Consider the following 5,553-nt stretch of genomic DNA (forward strand, 5'->3'; position numbering starts at 1 on the left):
TACTGGGGCACCAAGGCATTGGGGACTCCCTAGGGCTCCCCGTGGGAGGTTAGCTCTAGTTCTGCTACTTCCCAAATGACCAAACAAATCACTTGACTTCTTTGTGCCTGTCCTCTCGGGGTCAGGAAATGGGGATTTGGGAAATGTTAGGGAGAGCCCCAAAGATGGTAGATCATTATTTAAGTACTTGTCTCTCTTCCTTCAACGTGATGGGCAGGAAATATACCAGGTAAAGACAAAGAAGGACAAGTCCTTTTCCTCAAAGATTGGATGGGGACAGCAAGGGCGTAGAACAGAGTGTACAGTGAGGGCTCTGAGTGGGGGGTCAATTCCACATAAGTCCTGAGAAGCAGCTCCCCCTCTGTCTCTAGGCTAGGTAGACAAGAGTTCCTGATTGGGGGAATTCGGTCTTGAAGGGCAGGTAGGCCTTCACTAGACAGAGGAAGTTCTATTTGCAGGAAGCAGTGGGGTTCTGATGGGCAGTAATGAAGAGGCAGAACCACAAAGTGGCCTCAAGTGACATTGTCAGAGTCTTAGTATTATGTTTTATCAGCCCCACTTGGCGGTGTGATATTGGGGTACCAACTGAAACATCTCTTTGAAATCAGACCCTTAAAATTCCTTCCCCCTGGCCTGTAACATCCAATACAATGTTCTTCTGTTTCTGCTAACATATGGCCAAGAGGCACCTAGGGCTCCCCAAACTACTTTCAGGGTGCACAATCTGAAAGAAATGTGGATGCCCATGTGTACAAAGGCAAAGCAGCAGACTCAATGTGAAAGATTTTAAAAAGCAGTAATGTGCATAGAGAGAAAACTAAAGATGTTGATAATAAAGCTCCCAGAATTACCCATACTCTCATGGGCAAATGCTCAATTAAACCATCCTGGCCCAAAGCAGGGCTAAGGAAGCCTAAAAGCTTGCCACAAATTCCAGGCACCCTCCAGTGGTGAACCACAAGAAAGCAGTTAGGTCTCAGAGAGCTGAGACTGAGGTAGAGATTCAGAATTCAATCTGTAGCAAATAGTCCAGCATGAAGTCAGGACAATAGTCCCTGCTGTGTCTGCCAGAGGCCAGGTAAAGACAAAGAAAGACAAGTCCCTTTCCTCACAGATTAGATGGGGACAGGGCAGGCGTGGAGCTGTGCTGTATGGTGTGGGCTCTGAGAGGGGGGTCAATTCCCAGGTGCCACTCACCCATGAGTCTCTTCCAAGTATTCTGCACACCTCTTCTTCATGTGTCTCCTCCAAGTCTCCTTTCCGGTAGTAGCAGGGTATGAGCTGGGCTGCAGCAGCAAGAGAGTGAGCCCAGAGGTCCTCTGTGGTATGTGGTCTGCTCAGCTCTGTCCCGAGTTCCCCGAAGCTCTCCTAGTCAAGAAGTCCAGCTACGGTGCATTGGGCTTGGAATCCAAGATGGCTGCATGTAAGTGGGTAGGGAAAATGGTGCCTGTTGAATGCTCTGGCTCTATTACAGGTGCTAGATGTCTTGAAAAGGGATCTGAGGCAGCCCTCTGCACCAAGGTGGGTGTGGGGTGGAGTCTTACTCCACAGACGAGGCTTTGTGGGTGACAGATGTGTCACTTGGTGATCAGGGACAGAGAACCCAGCAATGTTACTCCTTGAGTTCTTGTTTTTCTCTAGCGAAATGTTTTATTTTCTCGGGCCCTTTGAAGTTTCAAATCCCCATTTTAGGTAGGACTTGAGGTATTCTATAATGGCACTTCAAGTTTCAAGTCCTTTCTTGGCAACAGGCTATAAAAAGAAGAGAAGCTGAGACAGGGAAGAAGAAAGCAGAATGGGGTGGGGGGAGGGAAGCCAAGGCTTCAGGGCAAGGAGGTAAACTTCCTGGACCCAGGAAATTCAGCCTGTGGGCCTGAGGAAAGGCTGATGTCCAAAGCACAGACCTCAAGAATTCAAGTATCCGGACCAATGACGAAAGGGACCCAGGCGTATAGTATTACGGATTTGAGCATATAACAGGATGCATCACTATTCATTTATTCCCCCTTTTCATTCCTTGTTGCCTTGTTAGTGACCTAGTGACCCAGCCCTAGAAGGAAGTGATATCAGAGACAGAGGACTGGGCAGGGAGATGTGGGGTCGCAAGGAAGAGAGAGGAGTGGATGGCACCCACAGACTCAGCTGCAGCTCACAAGGTGCTCAGGTGGCCCAGGCTGTGTGCAGGGAGTGATGGGAGGGGGTCACTGATGCAATAATTGGAGGGAAGGAGACAAGTGTGTGACCGTGGGTTATTAATAGGCACCAGGTATACACATTTACAACCAGTGACAAATTAGGGTCAGAATAGTGACGCCTGACTAATATACCTCACAACACCTTCACTGAAGTGTGCAAAATGATGGTTCTGAAGGAGCCTTGAGACTTAAGCCTCAAGCTTCTGGCTGCAGAGCCGAGGCAGCACCATTTCTTTAAAAAGAGGGGAGGGTGTAGATAGGGAGAAAGGAAGTTTGGCAAGAGGGAGACATCAGATTGTGCTCATCAAAACCTAAATTCAGTAAAATCCCTCTGGGGTTTTCTGTTCTCCCTCATTTAGCCTCGTAATCTGAATGGAGAAATCATTCCATTTAACCAAGGAGAGAAATCCCACTTGTGAGGTGGAGCATGAGAATCTGAACACCAAGAGGCAGAGAATAAATGCAGACTTCAACACTGGCACAGGAGGGAATCGTGCTGGGAGAGTCAGATGTGAGTGACTTCTTTACTCTTCTCAGACCCAAACAGATGTCTCTGCTGGAGAGAACCTCTGGTGGGGTTTCCCTGAGCTGGAGGCTATGCTGTGCTGTGTGTGAAGTGTGCTGTGTGTGAAGTGGGCTGAGGGGTACAGCCTGGCCTGGGGATTGGAGAGCAATCTCCAGCATCCGGGTTTAGGAGGAAGAAAGGGGTGCAAATCTCCTCAGGGGGTACTGCTTGGCACTGTTCAGTGATGATAACCCCGTATCGTAAACGGGTTATCACAAAAGGGTACAAAGCAATTGGCATGGAGTCCTGCAAAGAAGCTTCTCTACACCATGGTCAATCCTGCATAGAGACAAAGGGCTCAAATCAAAGTTATCCTGAGTATGAGTGGGTGTGTCTTAGATTCTGCTCCAACACTCAAGCTCAGGTAACTTAATGGCTCTGGGCCCCAGTGTTTACACAAAGGGATTATTGAAAGTACACAGCACCTGGCTTTGGAGAAACCTAGTGGGTTGGGGAAGTGGAAAGGGTTTGAGGCGATGTAGTGCCCAAGAATGAGCAGTTACTATTGCTATTATTGCCCTTAGTTCCAGTGTGGCCTCCACAGAGTCTCACAGGGACATTAGGAGCACTCATGAGAGTTTGTTCTTTACAAAACCAACAGTCCTGGAGAAAATGGATCGCAAGAGAATCAACCCTAATCCCAAGGAAGAGCTTGGCAACGGAAAAGCTAAGCAGGCCCATGCTCCTGCTGCTTCTGGCTGTGCCACCTCCTGGAGTAACCTGAGCCTGTTTCCTTTTTAATAAGGTTGGCTTAAAACACAGGTACCTTAGAGCAGGTTTTTCAGGGCCCAAAGGGGTGATACAATCACATTTGCCTTTCCTGAGGGCTCTTTGTTCCAGAAACTCTCTTCACACTGCAGGTGTCTTTTTTTTAGATGTATTTTTTTTTTAAAGATGTATTTATACATACAGAACTGGGGTATAGGCCAGAGGTGAAGGGGCGGTGAGAGGATCCACCAGAGATAGAGTGGGAAGCAGAACAGGCAGACTGACAAAGTACACTGCTGAGGGGAGCAGTGGTCGAGACAGGAGAGGTCTGCCACACCATGTGGGTCAGCTCCCTGGCTGGGGATTGAACTTGTGCTTCAGTGGCTGTGATAGCTTCATAGTGCTGCGCCCTAACCCATCACAGCACCAGGGAGGGCCCTGCAGGTATTTTACCACCTTGTCCTGAAGGCCCTGTTTGTCTTGGATGTGTCCATTGACTGTATGCTGTTCTCCTGATCAGTTATACTTCAACAAAGCTGCAAGAACAAGCGCTTTAGGAGGGAGGAAGGATTTTTTGTTCGCTCCTTACTGTGCAATTGAAGAAACTAAGGCTTAACAAAGAGGGTATGTCAACTGCCCCAGGTCACACAGCAAGTCCTATCAGACCTGGAATTCAAACTCAGGCGTTCTGATTATGATACAATGACAAATGACTGGTCTCTCAGATAAGCATTAACAAGTTTGTCTTCCCCCCTCCTTTGACAAGTTTGTGTTCTTTATGACTGGACTGGTCTCTCAGATGACCATCAGCAAGCTTGTCTCTCAGATAACCATTAGCGCGTTTGTTTTCCCTGTTCCTTGTAATTCCTCTCCCCTTGTTTGACAGGTTTATGTACTTGTGTTCCAAGGAAAGAGGAATCAAACAGAAAATGAGAAAAAGGAAGCTGGCAGCCACAGTCTCCATCTCCCTGCTGACCCCTCATAGCCCTGTAATCTGCTAAAGAGGAGGAGGGGTCTTTTGGACCTGAATCTCCCACCCTCATTTGTCCACAAATCAAGCCACTTTCCTTTTCCTCAAACTGTTTCCTTTTATTGGCTGAGGGAAAATGAAACCAGTGTTGGTCCAGTTCCATGCACTAGCACCTATATGTGAGTGTGTTTTGGACACCATAAAATGGAAAGTGGGCTGTTACTACATTCAGTGACAGAGTTGCCAGGTCTGAGGTATCTCATCTGTGCAACCTACATGAGGTCATGGATCAGCTCCTAAGCTGCTGCCTGGAACGCGTAAGCTCTTGCTCACTCTGCCATCCCTTGCCTTTGTCCCCAAGCAGAGGCAGGGAGGCATGATGTAAGAGAAAGAAGGACCATTCCACCCGGCACCGGGCTGTGTGTGTGTGTGTGTGCAAGGGCAGATGATAAAATAACACAGATCCACACTGCCAGCAGCCCCAGGAAGCACACAGGGAAGGCCCCCAGTTGGGACTGCCTCCACTTTTAGTAAAGCAGGAAACACAGTGGGGTGTCCCTGATGGTCCACTGACCTCCCACTATCTTCTGGGGCTTCCACTGACCTCATGTCTCATCACCATCTGGGAGCCCAGAAACAGGCAGCTGTAGCCCTGGAGATCTTACCCATATGAGGAGACTCATGTCTCGTTCCTGTGAGCACAAGTCCAGTAGATTTAGGTACAGACTGCAGAGCCATTTCGAAAGGCCTGTTGGGATGGAACCCTGGAATGCCAGTGCTGAAACAGGTGTGTTTTACCCTTTCCCTCTGAATGTTTTCTAATCATCATTGTGCCCTAAGTCCCTTCCAGCAGTTAAGGTTTTTACTGACCTGCTGTCACTACTTAGCCACTGGCACAAGGCCAGAGTTACTTAATCAATCACCCACATAATCAATCTCCAGCTGGGTGTGAAATAGTGACCTCACCTAGCATAGCTAGTGTTAAGCTGCTGAGGTCACCCCCCAAACCCCCTTCTCCATTAATGGCAATGCTAAGTTTCCAATTGCTCCAATGAGGTGTCACTCTTGAAGCCTCTTTCAAATCCCTTCTAGCATCAGCGAAGCTAGTTACTCAA

The sequence above is a fragment of the Condylura cristata genome, unplaced genomic scaffold (assembly GCF_000260355.1).
Source record: "Condylura cristata isolate star-nosed mole 26May11 unplaced genomic scaffold, ConCri1.0 scaffold00013, whole genome shotgun sequence".
In the NCBI taxonomy this organism is placed as follows: Eukaryota; Metazoa; Chordata; class Mammalia; order Eulipotyphla; family Talpidae; genus Condylura; species Condylura cristata.